This window comes from Halichoerus grypus, chromosome 7 (assembly GCF_964656455.1).
Source record: "Halichoerus grypus chromosome 7, mHalGry1.hap1.1, whole genome shotgun sequence".
NCBI lineage: Eukaryota > Metazoa > Chordata > Mammalia > Carnivora > Phocidae > Halichoerus > Halichoerus grypus.
In genome coordinates this window covers 85,849,919-85,866,696 of record NC_135718.1, presented here as the reverse complement: position 1 = coordinate 85,866,696, position 16,778 = coordinate 85,849,919, and the positions used below count along the sequence as shown (strand labels likewise).

Genomic DNA, 16,778 nt, shown 5'->3' with positions numbered 1-16,778 from the left:
GCCCAGCTGGGTATGTCCTGCCTCGAGACTGCAATAAAGGGTGTTATCTGAAGGCTCAGCTGGGGAAGAGTCAGCTTCCAGCGTTATATGGCTGTTGACACGATTCCATGCTTCAACGGTTGTTGGACCCAGGCCTCCCTCAGCACCTTGCCATTTGCTTCATCAAAACTGGCAAGAGAGACGTTCTATGAGCAACATGAAAGCTGCAATCTCCTGCACCCTGATGCTGCACAGTAAAGACTCTGTTTGGTCCTGGCTCTGTTCCCAGGAGATAGCCTCTAAATCCTGAAAATTCCCTGAGCTGTGGGAGTGTCTTGTTGCTCAAGGCGGCCCCTCTACCCTGTCGAGTTTCTGTTGAGGAGGTGACCCAGGGTGCGCAGTCCGGAAGACCAACCATGGAACGGGGGGTTGGGACTTTGGCTCAACCTCCTGTGAGGGAAAGGTTGGAGACAGAGTCCAGCCACACCAGTAACTGATGGTAGAGCAACCACGCACACAAGGAAACTCCAGTAAGAACTCTGGACACTGAAGCTCAGGGGAGCTTCCTGGTTGGTGAGCCCATCGGTGTGCCGGGAGGTCCATGTGTCCTGATTCCACAGGGAGAGGGTGCAGGAAGTCTCATTTGGGACCCTCTCCAGCTTTGCCCTGTCCTGATTTATATCTGTCACAATACAACAGTAATTGTAAGTACTTTCCTGAGTTCTGTGAGTTGTTCTAGGGAATGATTGAACCTGAGAGGTAGTGAGAATTCCTTGGATGTGGAGCCAGCTGCTTCGAAGTGGGGGCCACCTGGTGGGCTGTGCCCCTGGGCGCCCAGAGTCTGAGCTCCCTGCAGGTGCCTGGCGTAAGACTGCACAGCAGTATTGCACCTAATCCTTTGTTCTGTGGGTTAGAAGCAAGGCCCCAGGATTGGCCCACACTGCAGGGCAAGCGGATCAGGAGCAGGCACGGACACCAGGAGGAGAGACACCTGAGAAGCTTTCCATCACAGTCACGGTAGTCCTCGCGGCGGGGTGACTCGGCTTAGAACACACCTGCATTCATTAGATGCCCATGACATCATAGAGGATGGAGTTCTAATGGGTTTCGTGTAGTCTAGTTTCAACGTCTCATACAGACGAGAAAAGGCAGGTTTAGGGAGTGCAGGTGTCTGACTTGAGAGCATGCAATGGGCTGGTGCCAAGGTCAGGACAGGAACCCCACGCTCTTTCCGGATACCATGCCGACCGTGAGTCTAGCCCCCCAGTCGGCGGGCACTGCTGTAGATTCATAGTTACATCCCTGAGAGCACGTGCACAGGGCTGATGGAGCCCTTCCCAGACACCGGGAGACACCAAGGCTGGCAAGATTCGGGAGGCAAGGCTTTTAACTGGCAGAAAAGTGTAAAAGCTCTTCGTTTCCTGCACGTGATGCATTGATTTTTTCTCATTTATTAGAAAATCGAATTAAGAGGGAAGCACAGCGTTTCAGAGGCTAGAAAACCACAGTGCAAAGCAAAAGGGCACGAAGCTCCAGACCAACAGTCCAGGGAGCATTGGCGGTGTTCTCTAGACCGACAGCATGTGAATTCGGCTTCTCGATTAGCACCACGAACAGTGAGGGGTCCTGCGACTGGACTCACGCTGCCCACACCTCGCTAGCGGATCGCGCACCGTGTGCTGAACGGGACTGACCTCACGCAGGTGGCCAGGAAAACTGCTTCCGGGACACGTCCAGACGCTGCTTGCGGCCACTCCGATTGGTTTACAGAACAGCGTCTGCTGACTCTGATTGGTTTACAGAACAGCATCTGCTGACTCTGATTGGTTTACAGAACAGCATCCCTTGACTCTGATTGGTTTACAGAACAGCGTCCCTTGACTCTGATTGGTTTACAGAAGAGCATCACTTGATCCTGATTGGTTTACAGAACAGCATCTGCTGACTCCGATTGGTGTACAGAACAGCGTTCGCTGACTCTGATTGGTTTACAGAACAGCATCTGCTGACTCTGATTGGTTTATAGGACAGCGTCCCTTGACTCTGATTGGTTTACAGAAGAGCATCTGCTGACTCTGATTGGTTTACAGCACAGCATCAGTCGATTGCAGGACCCCGCAGCCCTGGGCGTCGCGGGGTCGCATCGCGGGGTCGCATCGCGGGGTGGCATCGCGGGGTGGCATCGCGGGGTGGCATCGCGGGGTGGCATCGCGGGGTGGCATCGCGGGGTCGCATCGCGGGGGGCGGGAAACAGCGCTGCGCTCGCTCGCTTGCAAAGCGAAGCTCCTATTCACACCGTGATTCGGGACTGACGGGGCGCGGGCTGCCAGAGGCCTTGTTGGGGGAAGGCCTTCTTCCAGAGCGTTCACGACGTCAGCATCTGCCTCAGAGTTGCTTTCTTCCTCAGAGGTCAAACGAGTGAATGTACATAAAGGGCTTCGGACGCGCCTCCCGCGTGAGGAGTTGCACTGGTGTTTGCTCCCGTCTCCGGCTTCTTACCGTCGAAATCACGGGTTTCGCTGCATGACCCTTGCAGCCTCGGCTGTCAGTCTGTCCTGCAGCGGACGTTCGCCGGACCCCGGCTGTGCGTCCCCGGCCCGGGTGCAGGCAGCGTGCGGCCGGGGTTGTTCCGAGAACTTCGTGGCCCCCACGGTTTGGGGATCGGCATCTGCGTGATGCACGGAGAACCGGAGCGCTTTCCGGGAGCCGGCGGGCAGGACGCGTCTGCGTCGTGGCCCCCGGGCAGCAGGCTGTGCGCCGACGGCCCCCGTGACGGAGGGGTTCCGGAGGAGGCGCGGGAACAGAGCCCGGGACTCTGTCTGCGACCCCCTCCCCCGCGGACACGAGCGAGCTGAGCAACTCCCATTTGTGCGGCGGCTGTGAGCCGGGCGGCGGTCATTTGTACCTGCGGAGTCACGCCCAGTAGCAGTCAAGACAGAGACTGGCGCAGCTCGAGTGGAGCCTGCTGTCGTGTGGGAGCCTTCCAGAAACAGGGGTGGGGCGCCGCGGGCCGCGTGGGGGGCCGTGTGGCGGGCCGTGGGCCGCGTGGGGGGCCAAGTGGGGTGCCGGGGGCCGTGTAGGGGGCCGTGTGGGGGGCTGCGGGCCGCGTGGGGGGCCGCGGGCCGCGTGGGGGGCCGTGGGGGGTGCCGCGGGCCGTGGGGGGGCCACAGGCCGCGTGGGGTGCCGTGTAGGGTGCCGTGGGCCACGTGGGGTGCTGCGGGCTGTGTGGGGGGCCGTGTGGGGGGCCGCGGGCCGTGTGGGGGGCAGCAGGTTGTGTGGGGTGCCCTGGGGGCTCTCACGGGGAACCACCTGGTTCAGAGGTCAGGGGATGCTTGGCACAGCTCCTCCCGAAGGATGTGTGGGAATCAGGTAAGGGGGCAGGAGTGTGGGGGCTCAGTGACGGGAGAGCGGGCTGACATGGAGGAAGGCCGCCGTTTCTTATCGTTAAGTGGAGGCAGTAATGATTGGAGAGGCCGTTCATACACACAATCTTGTCAAATTACCTGGTCTCGTGCAAGGAGCAGCAAAAAGCCACTAAAGCATTTTTTCAGGGGGACGGTATGATCAGACTTTGTTCTAGAAAGGGCTGTGTGGCTGCTGTGTGGGGAGTGGGGTGGCAGGGCAGAAAGCTGGAGGCAGGGAGGCTGTGGTGGCCCCCGGAGTTGAGGCTGGGTCCTGGCCCGGAAGGTGGGAGTAGCCAGGCCCCAGCACCCAAAATCAGCAAACATCCCGGAGGTGGGATGGACAGGCCTTGGTGACCGGCCCACGTCTCCTCTTTCCCATGGATCCATCTATGTGTTCAAGGGTGGCCTTCGTTCCTTTGCTCCCTTTCTGCTCCCTCTCCACCTGGCTTTGCAGTGTTGGATGCCTTCCCTCCCCTCTTCATGCACCATCAGTGGATTTTCTTAGCAAAGCTCCACGGCTTTCCCACCTCCTTTATCCACCCATGTTCCAAATCGGTTTTTACTTTTATTGCAGCTTTAGTGCACTGAAGAGTCAAGTCATGCTGCAAGGCTTGTGAGAATTTTTGCATCTCCCTGCTCTCTATTTCTTGCCTCAGAGGCGACAGCTTTTAAATCCCTCAGCTGGTCCTTCTGGCATTTTCTTCCTGTCTCTGATGTGCTCACATCCACTCCTTGCTTGGGTGACCCACGTGCTCCGGTCGCTTTGCGAGAAACTACGTAGGAGGGAAATTTTTGAGACTGTTGGGAAAATGCCTTCATTTTACCTTTACGCGTAACATATATGAGACAGAATTTTGGGCTGATAATCATTTTTCCTCAGAATTTTGAAAGCAGCGCTCCATTTCCTTCTGTCTTCTTGACATTCTGATTCCTGATTCTTGATGTGAGGCCTGCTTTCTTTCCTGAAATCCTTTATGGTCTTCCCTTTGCCTCTGGTGTTCTGAGACATCGTGTTCACGTGTTTTTCTGTGGTTCATTTCCTTACATCGTGCTGGACATTAGGTGGGCCCTTTCCATATGAAAACAGCCCTTTCAGTTCTGGGAAATTTTCTTGAATTATTTTTTTGATGATTTCCTTCCCTCAATTTTTTTCTATCCCTTCTTTGTAGAACTCTTATTATGCCAATGCTAGGCATTCTTTTTTTAAATTTTATTAAGGTTTTTTTTATTTTAATGTAGTGTAGTTAACTTATAGTGTTATATTAGTTTCAGGCATGTAATAAAGCGATTCAACAATTCTTTTTTTTTTTTTACTTTATTTATTTAGAGAGCATGAGTGGGGGGAGGGGCGGAGGGAGAGAGAATCTCAAGCAGACTCCCTGCTAAGTGCAGAGCCCTACATGGGGCTCGATCTCAAGACCTTGAGATCAGGACCTCAGCTGAAACCAAGAGTCGATGCTTAACCAACTGAGCACCCAGGTGCCCCAGTGATTCAACAGTTCTCTACATTACTCAGTGCTCATCACGATAAGTGTGCTCTTAATCCCCATCACCTATTTCACCCATCCCCCCCCACCTCCCCTCTGGTAACCACCTGTTTGCTCTCTAGAGTTAAGAGTCTGGTTTTTTTGTCTCTTTCTTTTGTTTCTTAAATTCCAGATCATATGGTATTTGGCTTTCTCTGACTGACTTATTTCACTTAGTATTATACCCTAGTATACCTTAGTAGTATACCCTCAAGATCCATTCATGTTGTTGCAAATGGCAAGATTTCATTCTTTTTTATGGCCGAATAATATTCCATTGTGTGTGTGTGTGTGTGTGTGTGTGTGTGTGTACACACACGTTCCATATTTATTCATTCATCTATCCATGGACACTTGGGCTACTTCCATATCTTGGCTATTGTAAATAACGCTGCTGAAAACATCGGGGTACATGTATTTCTTGAATTAGTTTTTTTTTTTTTTTTTAATGAGAGAGACAGCACATGAGAGGGGGGAGGGTCAGAGGGAGAAGCAGACTCCCTGCCGAGCAGCGAGCCTGATGCAGGACTCGATCCCGGGACTCCAGGATCATGACCTGAGCCGAAGGCAGTCGCCCAACCAACTGAGCCACCCAGGCGTCCTTGAATTAGTATTTTTGTATTCTTTGGGTAAATACCCAGTAGTGCAATTGCTGGGTCATAGGGTAGTTCTATTTGTAACTTTTTGAGGAACTTCCATACTGTTCTCCAGAGTGGCTGCACCGGTTTGCTTTCCCACCAACGGTGCACGAGGGTTCCCTTTTCTCCACATCCTCGCCAACCCCTGTTGTTTCTTGTGTTGTTGATTTTAGCCATTCTGAGAGGTGTAAGGTGGGATCTCTTTGTGGTTTGATTTGTATTTCTCTGATAATGAATGATGTTGAGCATCTTTTCATGTGTCTGTTGGCCATTTGTATGTCTTCTTTGGAGAAGCGCCTGTTCATGTCTTCTGCCCATTTTTTAGTTGGATTGTTTTGTTTTTGTTAGCTTTTCCTCTCTTTTTTTAAAGTAATCCTAACACTCAACATGGGACTCGAACTCATGACCTGGAGATCAAGAGTCACACGTTCTTCCGACTGAGCCAGCCAGGCGACCCGGTCTCTAAATATTCTTATTTCTTGAATGCTGTTTCTGCCTTCTCATCTGTCTGAGGTTATTAGTTATAGTTTTGTGCTGTCTCACTATCTCTGTGGTCTCTGTGTCCTCTGAGTTTTCTTTTCTTTCCTTTTTTTTTTCCCTTGTGTGTTTGTTGTGATCTGTTTCCCATGCTGGAGATTTTCCTCAGCTGCCTGGTGGGTCTTAGATGTCTGCTTATATTTGAGAGAGTCACCCTTGCAGGCTGTCTGGAGACTCTGAGTGTGTGGATGGGGCTTGTTCATGGGCTTTGCCAAATGATGGAGGTGGAGGCATGTCACCGGGAACCCTTCAGCTAGAATCTTAAGTCTTTCCTCTTTGGACTGGTTCTTCTTCTGTACAGAAGGATCCGATAATATTTTCCCAGTAGGAAAGGGGTTGAGCTGAAAGTATTTCCTTCTATCTGTTGAGAACAGTATGCCTACCCTCCACAGAGCCCTCTGTCCAGACAGTGTACCTCCTACTGTTGGGGTGGGGCAGGGGGAGAGGGGGGCTCAGGGGCCTGTTAGGGATCCCTTTCTACCTCGGGCTTTTCTTAATAGGCTCTTCCAACATCAGCAAGATGAAATCCAACAGGGGCAAACTCTAACGTCCTGTACTTGAAATGAAAATTCCAATTAACCCAGAACGAAAGAGGAGGTGTTTAATGCCTGCTCATGGGAAAGAGACTGAGAGCAATGTAATTCGGTGATGTGATACGGCTGTCCTTCAGATGCTAATCCACGCATGGGCTGCATTAAGGCAAGTGGAACCCTCCCTGTCCCAGCATCCTTCTGTGCCCTGAGGTCATCTACTCACATTCAGGCATTTGAATGGACCCTGAGTCCTTGACTTGCCTATCCTCATTAATCATGAACCCTGGGCTTGGGCATTTCCACTGAAGACTGTCTCCACCCTCGCCAGACTGTGAGGATTGGCCTGGTCCAGGAGCCCAATAGTCAGAATTACGGATCCAGTAGAAGGCAGGGATCTATGCAGGTAGAGCAGTGTTAAGGAGTATGTGTTGCCAGAGGTCAAGAATGGGTCAGGAATCCAGGGAGGCAAGTCACCAGTGAAGGGGCAGGCAAGTCCCCAGACCCAGGCAGACAGAGAACTCAGGCCCAATGCCAGCACTCAGAACACCGTGACCCTCCTTGGGGGGCAGATCAGAAATCTAAGATTGCGTGGGTGTAAGCTTGAAAGTCACTTGTCACTGCAATTATACCTGGTCAGACGGGGTCAGACTCCAGAGAGGGAGGGTTCTGCTGACCTAACTGGAGAGAGCTTCCGGAATGTTGTACTTCCTCCTAACTGGCCACCTGAGGGAAAAAGTATGTGGTGATACGTGATTCTTGGCCATCATAGCGCACTCTGGCCAAAGAGCCAATCCATTCATTCCCCTAAAATTCAGCTGGGGAGAACAATTTCATCATGAGGGATAGATAAGAGGCAGGTGTGATGACAAATTCCCACGATACGCTTTTAGGAACCGATGGGGCAAAAATCAAACAGCCTCTCCTGTCTGACCGTCGGAAACGAGCTACCACCCCTCCTCTAGAGGTCCTGTGGTAGCTTCCAGGTCTTTCTCTGTAGCACCAGTGTTTGCGGCCAGGCTAGGGTCTGGAGGCTGCTGGGGAGAATAATACTCGGTGAGTAACATGTTCAGTGCATATCTGTCGGCATTGCGTGGCGGGGTGGGTGACCCACGGCCAGGCCACCGAGTCCTGTGGCTGGAACGGCCACTGCTCTTACAGTAAATGGCACAAGGATGAAAGGAGACCAGAACGGAAGCGCCGACCTCGCTCCCTATGAACTTTTCCATCCCCTTCACTCAGACTCATTTTATTTTATTTATTTATTTATTTATTTTTAAAGATTTTACTTATTTATTTGACACAGAGAGACACAGCGAGAGAGGGAACATGAGCAGGGGAAGTGGGAGAGGTAGAAGCTGGCTTCCCGCGGAGCAGGGAGCCCGATGCGGGGCTCGATCCCAGGACCCTGGGATCATGACCTGAGCCGAAGGCAGATGCTTAACGACTGAGCCACCCAGGTGCCCCACAGACTTGTTTTATTTTCAGGAAGATTGTTCCTCTTGATCCACCCACACAGGAGTCCGTCCCTTATGTTTTTTGGCAAGACTTGAACATAAGCACCTTATCCTGGGAGCCTCCCTGAATTAAAAAACAAACAGAACACAACTGGAAAAAACTGCCAGAAGTCACTTAATTTAACTGTGCTGAGGAATGGCCTCACTTGGAGCCTATTTCAGGAAACTGACTTTGTTTTCTTGAAGACTCTCAGGGAAGAACGTCTCGTGGGCATGTGAGGCAAGTGCTTCAGGATTGGGCTTCAGCAGTCCGTCCCCGGGGGTCCCGCTTCTGGAGAGGGTGAAGCCCAGGGGGGGATCTGTGGAGTCTTTCGCTCTGAAATGATCACAGGAACATTAATTCCCACGAGGGCTGAAGCTGCAGGTTGTCCCACTCAGGTTCTCACTGGGCTCTCATCTTACTACACTTGCAGGGTGCTTTTCAAACCAGCACGAGGACATTCGTACAACTGCGGAGGGCAGGTGCAGATGAGGAAACTGAGGCACAGAGCACACTGTCGCAGTCTTGCTTTTGCAGCAAAGAGGGGGCTTTTCTCTGGCTGACGAGTTGTCTAGACAGTGGTTTTTGCAGATGGAAGATGAGTGCAGGGCAGCCCTCGGCGGGCCATCGCTCCGCGGGGTGGGAAAGTAAGGTGTGAGGCTGGGGGTACTGGGGAGGCTCGATGTGGGCTGCTGCCTGGGAAACATGTCTATTGCAGGGAGTTTTGTTTTGTTTTTTTTTTTTAGTGTTCAGTTAGCCAACATATAGTACATCATTAGTTTTTTTTTTTAAGATTTTATTTATTTATTTGACAGAGAAAGACACAGCAAGAGAGGGAACACAAGCAGGGGGAGTGGGAGAAGGAGAAGCAGGCTTCCCACAGAGCAGGGAGCCCAACGTGGGGCTCGATCCCAGGACGCTGGGATCATGACCTGAGCTGAAGGCAGACGCTTAAAACTGAGCCACCCAGGTGCCCCAACATCATTAGTTTTTCATGTAGTGTTTTTTGTGAGAAAGGTTTGTGACTCACCTTGAACAAATTAAGTAAACAAAAAAAAAAGAAAGAAAAGAAAAATAATGAGAAAGAAAGGAAGTTACCCTTAAAAATGATCCAATAGCAGTGGAATTTTCACATGCACACTGCCCGTGTTGGGAGGGGGTGTTGCTTCGGCCCTAACTTCCTGCACTGTTCCTTTGCCTTCTGCTTCTTTTCGACACCCTCTGGAAAAGATGGTGGGTAGGCTTTCTGGGGAGTGAGAACAGACCCACCGTTTGCTCTCGGCTGTCTGCCTCTCCCAGAGGACGCTCAGATTCCCTTTCAGACTTCTGAAGTAATGGCCACTCGTTACTTTTTCATCTCTTGACTGATGAGGTTTTGCTCCAATGGACGTTTGCTTGACCAGTTTAATTTTGTACTTTACATGAGTCAAAACCTTAAAAAGTAGATTTACTGAAATGTCTCTCGCCTTTGTGTCTTAGTCTGTATTCTGCATAGCACATTGTTGGAGGTTAAAAAAAGAATCATGATCTAAAAGTCTTGTCCTAAAAGTAAGATTAACGGTAATAACATGAGGTAGCCTTTCTTGTCACTGTTCAAAGACACGTCTAGCACGCTTTTGCAAACAAAGCCAAGGGAGCCACTCTCGTTGTCTTGGGAGATGGACCAAAGGAGACTCTGTGCTGGGATGGGATGTCCACCTTTGCTGGGGGTCATTCAGACCCCAGGCCAAACCTCACGTTGGGTCTCATTTGTCCCAAACCCCTCGCCTCGGTTCCTTGGCTTCTGCGCTTGCTGCAAACACAGTTGGCTTTTTTTTTTTTTAATATTTTATTTATTTATTTGAAAGAGAGACCGCAAGAGCAAGAGACAGAACACAAGCAGGGGGAGTGGAAGAGGGAGAAGTAGGCTTCCCACTGAGCAGGGAGCCCGATGCGGGGCTCGATCCCAGGACCCTAGGACCATGACCTAAGCCGAAGGCAGACGCTTAACGACTGAGCCACCCAGGTGCCCCCACAGTTGGCTTTGAAAGCCTGCAGGACTCTCTCCCCTTAGCACAAGCGCCCAGATGATTTCCTATAATTCTTTTTTTTTTAAGATTTTATTTATTTATTTGACAGAGCGAGACACAGAGAGAGAGGGAACACAAGCAGGGGGAGTGGGAGAGGGAGAAGCAGATTCCCCGCTGAGCAGGGAGCCCGACGTCGGGCTTGATCCCAGGACCCTGGGATCATGACCTGAGCCGAAGGCAGATGCTTAACGACTGAGCCACCCAGGCGCCCCTTCCTATAATTCTTCTTGCAAAAACTAAACTAGACAAAAAAGCAAACCTACCTTTTTCAAAAACAAAAGCAGAAATCCAAATGGCTCACGGCGGAGAAACATTTATGAGCTGCGGAGAAAGTTATGTAACAGCCAACGAATGTTAGTGGACGTGGTTCCGTCGATTCTCTGAGAATGTCAAGGAATTTGCCTCTGGAATCAGATACCTAACACCCCAAATGGTTTGGAACAGGAAGGCCTCCAGTCCCACACACAGGAGCCAGGGAAACAGCATTCCCTACTCTCTGCCTCAGGTTGTGACCGCCGGGTGTGCCCAGGAAGGAACCTGGCCCGGCCTGTCTCTGCTTGGACTCCAGCGTCCTGATAAGATTTCCCTATTCTGTTTCTCCTATCACGGGATTTAGAAGACATACCCTCTGACTCTTTGTCCAGTTCCCAAGCCACCGTACAAATAAATGTACCTTTTCCAATTCTTTCATTGAAATACGTCTGGCGTGTTACAAGTGTAAGTCTGGATGCGCTGATGGATATAAATCCACACACAGCCGTATGATCGCGGGTGTAGTGCTAAGGGGCACCTCCAACTTGTCACGCAACTTTTGTTTCTCTCTTTGTGTCAGGAATAATTCCGACCCAGCCTCTTAGTGAGTCTGCTGTTTACCCACCTTCATCCTCATCTTTGGCGGGCGTCCCCTGTGGTGTCCTCTGTAACAGGTGCTTCATGGATATTTGTTGGAGTGTCAGCGGCGGGGACGAACTCCGTGTCTGGGAGCTGGTGACAGACCTGGCTCAGCAGATGAAGGTGGGCACCACGGGGAGCCCCAAGGGGCCACGGTGCGGCTCACAGGCCCGTCCCCAATTCTGCACGGTTTGTAGACTTTGTTCTGCCCCGGTAATTGGATAGCGCCCACGAAGCCCGTGCATATCCAAAATCAGAAGGTGGGGACGTTAGCCCTTTTAAAACACATCTTAAAACTCAACCATTGATAATATTCAATAAAAATGTTTTATTAGTGACCATTTCTCTTAAAATGCAAAATAAAATGGCCTTATAAAAATACCCAGAATGGTGGTGTGGATGACCTTCCCCCAGTGTGTCTGATCATTGTCCTACCAATACTTCAGATGTTTGGTAAAGGCCATGTTTGCACCTTTGGGCTCGGGAGGCCTCTGTAGGGGAGAAAGTTGGAGGGTGGAAGGGTCTTCTCTTGAAGATGGGAGCAACGCCTCGTAGGTCCCCTCTTCTAAATGGAGGGAGGTGGTGGTAGAAATAATAACATCTTGGGCCCCAACACCTTTAAAATTGGACCTCCCAGTGGGTGTTTCTGCTAAGGGCTACATGCCGTTCTGTCCAAACAGGTTTTAAATGTTCAGAGGGAAGAAGGTACCACTCCATTAGAAGGAACTTTCTGGGAGGGGCTAAGGACTAGTAGCCCCCTGCTGCGCGATGTAAATCCGTCCCCCGGTCCTCTTCATCCAGGCCTGCCTTCCCCCAACACAATCTGGGTCGCTGTTCTGTTCTGGCGAGACCCGTACCCCTCCAGCCTGTCTCCCACAATGCATTGCTCTCTTTTCTCCTTACATCATTACTCAGAAGAGTTGCCCACGCCGTGTAGGGCACACAGTAGGGAACCTTCTATTTTTAGAATATTGAACGGATACACGTTTTGTAAAGATTTGTTTTGTAAAGAAAAGATTCTCTCCTCGAAAAGTAGGTATTGCTAAGGAAGGGAGGGGACTTGTGAGCTGTGGCCCCTCAATTTCTTTGACACTCTTCATTGAGAGGTGAGGTCCGTGTCCCCTCTCAGTGAGTCTGTGCTCTGTGACTGCTTGACCAATAAAATGGACTGGATGTGAAAGGTGCCGGCCTCTGGGCCCAGGCCCTCACCTGGCAGCTTCCATGGCCTGTGAGTCGGTCTCTCACTCTTGGAACCAGGACCATGTCGGGAGAAAGTGTGGGCCACACGGAGACGTGGCTTCGATATCCCATTGGTGGGCCCAGTGGCGGTCCCAGCCGATGGCAGCATGAGCTGCCAGGTGCGTGAGGAGGGGTGACAGCAGGTGATGCATGGGAACGCTCCACACCTGTGTTGTCCCCCAGCTTTGCCGGCACGTGAGGTGGGGGCACTGCAATGGAGGAGCTGAACTGCAAATTATTTTTCACTTAAAATGTAGCAGCCACACAGAGCTAGTGGCTACCATATTCAGCAGTGGTACACATCAGGTGGTAAGCTGCTTGCAGCAAGGATCATACCGGCCTGACTCATGTTCAGCATTTTTAATTTTTTATGTAAAGTAGACTCCATGCCCAACGCGGGTCTTGAACTCACGACCCTGAGATCAAGAGTTACAGGTGCTCGGGGCGCCTGGGTGGCTCAGTCGTTAAGCATCTGCCTTCGGCTCAGGTCATGATCCCAGGGTCCAGGGATCGAGCCCCACGTTGGGCTCCCTGCTCTGTGGGAAGCCTGCTTCTCCCTCTCCCACTCCCCCTGCTTGTGTTCCCTCTCTCGCTGTCTCTCTCTGTCAAATAAATAAATAAAATCTTAAAAAAAAAAGTTGAAGGTGCTACCGACTGAGCCAGCCAGGCGCCTCCTGCTTTAGCATTTTTTTAGATCAAGCTTTCATTGTCCCTAGATTTAAAAATTAGCATGAAGGGCACTAAAAACTGTGGACTCCTGCCCCGTCTTAGTCTCCCTCCCAGAGACACCCACGCTCAATTCTGAGATTCATCTCTGTATAAAACGAGCATGCTAAACTGTTGGGTTTTGGTTTATTGATTTTGGGCCTTATCTGAGGATTTTCTGTGATGATGGGTGAAGGTTAGGGAACGGAAATAGAAAGATAGGATCCAATCTTTTTAGCTTCACAAAGCGTGGCCCCATCTCCCACGGTGTTAGATTCCTATTACCACAAATTTGGTGGCTTCAAACAACCCCAATGCATTATCTTACTGTTCTGTGGGTCAGCAGTACAACAGAAGGCCAAGTGGGCTGCCATCAAGGGGTCCGCTGGGCCGTGTCCTTCCTGGGGGCCTGGGGGAGAGCCTTGCCCAACTTCCCGACGCCGCTGGAATCCCCGGCTCATGGCCCCTCCTCCACCTTCAGAGCAAGGGGCATCCCTCCCCCTGCTCTTCTGGGGGCCCATCCCCCTCGGGCTGTACACCTGATGGAGAAAAGCCTCTCCTATTTTAAGGGCCGTGTGATTATATCAGGCCCACCCAGGTAATCAGGACGTCTCCCTGCCTCACGTGCCTGAACTCAATCACATCCGCTAAGTCCCTTTGCTACATCAGGCTTCTGCATTCGCTCACAGGTTCTGGCACAGAGCATGGGGGCATCTCTGGGGACTGTTACCCTTCCTTGTATGGGGGGTTGACGCGATGAGGAACTTTTAAAGACACGGCACCAGTGGGTTTTTTGAAGTCACCATGCTGTTCCCATAAGGCTTGAGCACTTGGCTGGGTGTGGATTTGGCTGCTCGGCACAGGTCAGGCGCCTGCAGGTCCTGCGTGGAGGCCGGTCCCCGCTTCATGAAAATTGTGCCAGACGTGCTGTAAACAATCCTGCTTCAGTGGCTCCTCACTGACCTCAAGCGAGCCCGTTGCCCCATCGTGACCCAGTACTTGGTACACACCGAAGGCTTGTTGACCGTGTGAGCCGAGGATCTCTTCCTGACCGTGGAGAGCCTGGGTGCAAGCCTCCTCCCTGGGCTTAGGGACTCAGGAGCATCGGTCTCTAGCGCCAGTCCTGACCTCGTGGTGGGGCATTTGACCTTGAAGAGCAACACTCAGGACCTTTAGGCTGCAGAAGCCCGTGACTGCTGACTGGTTCCATGTGGCTCCAGGCCTGGCATCCTCGCCATCCAGACCTGGGTATTTGCCTTCTCCTGCCAGTTCTGTCCTACCCCCTGGGCGCCGAGCCTGCCCTAGAGCCACACTCCAATGACTGGGGCTCCCAAACCAGCTGACGCCACCTGATGCTAATGCCCTGGATTTCTGAGTGTCACAGGTAGGGCTGCACCTGCCTCGTGGGGCCCCCCGTGGCATTGTGTTAGTGCCCGGCTACTAGCTGCGAGCTTGTACCCTGCCTGAGTCGTCGCTCCGCCCTTCCTGACACTGTCTTCTCTTAGACCAGATGCTGCCCTGCCCCCTGCTGCTGGTGACCCGCCAAGCACCTGTCACACTCCAGCTGATGGTCCAGTGCAGATCCTGGGCCCCCCAGTCTACCCATCCTGCTGCTGCGCCAAGCCCAGGCCACAAGGTCAGGCCTCCAAGTGAGAGAAATGTGGGTATACTCAAAACAGGCGCAGCCCTGAGCACGAACAGCATGACTCACGCGTGCGGAAGCAGAGGTTAAGTTTTCTATTTTGGTGGATCATTCATGGGTTCTCCATAAAGAGAGAACAAATAGAATAGTGTCCAAAGGAGTGTGACCTTCTAAGAGGCTGCTTCCAACAGTTTTATTATTGTTTACTTGCCATTGCAAGTTTCTCTGGGGGTTGAAGGGACCTGGTCTCCCCTTTCTCCACCCCCTATACATTCCCTGCGCTTTGCTTATAGGTTTCTGTACCTGGTGGATCTGGTTTTATTGTTGTTGTTATTTTGTTGTTGTTTGTTTGGTTTGGTTTTTTTCTGGAGTGGATTTTGAACAGTATTATTCAAAGCGTCGCAGGCGTCCATGTGTCTGACATAGAAACCTACTTTCAGCCTGGACTCCCGTCTACACTTCTGTTTTCCTCCCAGCAAGGGCCGCCTCTCAGGGGGCTGCAGGGCTGAACCTGGTGGTCGCCACCGGAGGACCCTCGCAGAGACACTCGGTGGGGGAGGGGTTGGGGGGCAGAAGCGGTAACTAGCTGGGGCCATCTTGTATGGCGGGTGTCGGAGGCGGGACCATCCCACTGAGGACCTCATTTGAATTTTGAGTTGGCATCGAACAAAGTGATGAAAAGTAGCGCTCCCCCTGCTGTGGACGAGATTCTCTCTCCCTCTGCCCCTTCCCCCATAAGTAAATCAATCTCTAAAATAATGAATAAAATAATATAAAAGTTTATTTATTTATTTAGTAATGTCTACCCAGATGTGGGGCTCAAACTCACCACCCCGGGATGGAGAGTCACACGCTCCACGGATGGAGCCGGCCAGGCGCCCCGACGCACCTGATTTTAGCTCTGGCCCCTTCACGGAGTGGTTTTGAGTCCTCGTGAAATTTTCCCTCCGTACCTCAGTTTCTTCATTTGTAAAACCATGGGTGTCATCACAGTACGTGTCTCAGAGGATTGTTACTAGAATTGTGTTGTAACATCAATAAAGCTTAGCTCCATGCTTCACTCGGTAGCACCACCTTCTCATCAACTGTTGTTGTGAATGCGGACCAGCCACCCTCCCCTGGCCCGCGGGGCCGGTGCTTGGAGGTGACCTGGGAGGACCCGGAGGCACGTCTACACCTGCATTCTCAGAAGAGCGTAGCCTTGCCAGGTCCACACAGACAAAGAACCGAATCCCGACGGCGAGTATGACCGCTCTCACAGGAGCTGCATCAAAACACAGGAGGGGACCTGAGTCTTGAATGTTCTTCTGTTTTTGTGCTTTCTCCTTTCTTTCTTTTTTTAGAAATAATTTCAAACCTACGGAGGAGTCACAGGAATAGCGCACAGAGGGGTGCCTGGCTGGCTCCGTCTGTGGAGCGTGCGACCCTGGATCTTGGGGTGGCGGGTTCAAGCCCCACGTTGGGTGTATTTTTTTTTTTTAAGATTTTATTTATTTATTTGACAGAGAGAGAGACAACGAGAGAGGGAACACAAGCAGGGGAGGGGGAGAGGGAGAAGCAGGCTTCCTGCTGAGCAGGGAGCCCGATGCGGGGCTCGATCCCAGGACCTCAGGATCATGACCTGAGCTGAAGGCAGCCGCTTAACCGACTGAGCCACCCAGGCACCCCCGTTGGGTGTTTTTTTACTTAAAAAAATAAAAACTTAAAAAAAAAAAGAATAGTGCACAGAAACTGCACATTTCTTGACCCCACTTTTCATGATTTTGCACATTTGCTTTACCTCTCACTCCCTCTCTTTCTGTATATTCATATTATTTTTCCCCTAAACTATTTGTGCCCCCTTACTTCAAAATATGGTAGCAATGATCTATGTCCTAGAACAAGGACGTTCTCTCGTATAAAAGGTCATTTCTAAAACCCAGGAAATTTAACCTTGACACGATATCTACTATATAGTCCCTTATATAAATTCTGCCTCTTGCCTCGACTGTGTCCTTGCAATAACTCTTCAGTGTCCTTGAATCTGGAACGATGGCTCCACCTTCGCTGATCTCCCATGACCTTGTTATTTTTTAAGAGTAAAGCTCAGTAGATTTGTAGAATGTCACTCAGTTCGGGTTT

General features: G+C 51.4%; 1 long non-coding RNA gene across 3 annotated transcripts in view; it reads left to right on the top strand.

Moving 5' to 3' along the window:
* Nucleotides 1–2,232: 2,232 nt before the first annotated feature.
* LOC118552463 (uncharacterized) overlaps nucleotides 2,233–16,778 on the top strand; it is a 31,507-nt gene continuing 16,961 nt past the window's right edge. Inside the window, exons 1-4 of one of the 3 annotated variants that reach the window (XR_013449786.1) lie at nucleotides 2,233–2,949; nucleotides 6,585–6,783; nucleotides 11,013–11,194; nucleotides 14,521–14,651. This is a non-coding gene — a long non-coding RNA (uncharacterized LOC118552463). Of the gene's footprint in view, nucleotides 2,975–6,584; nucleotides 6,784–11,012; nucleotides 11,195–14,520; nucleotides 14,652–16,778 lie in introns of all 3 variants that reach the window. The other 2 variants (XR_013449785.1, XR_004925551.2) reach the window with 2 other exon arrangements.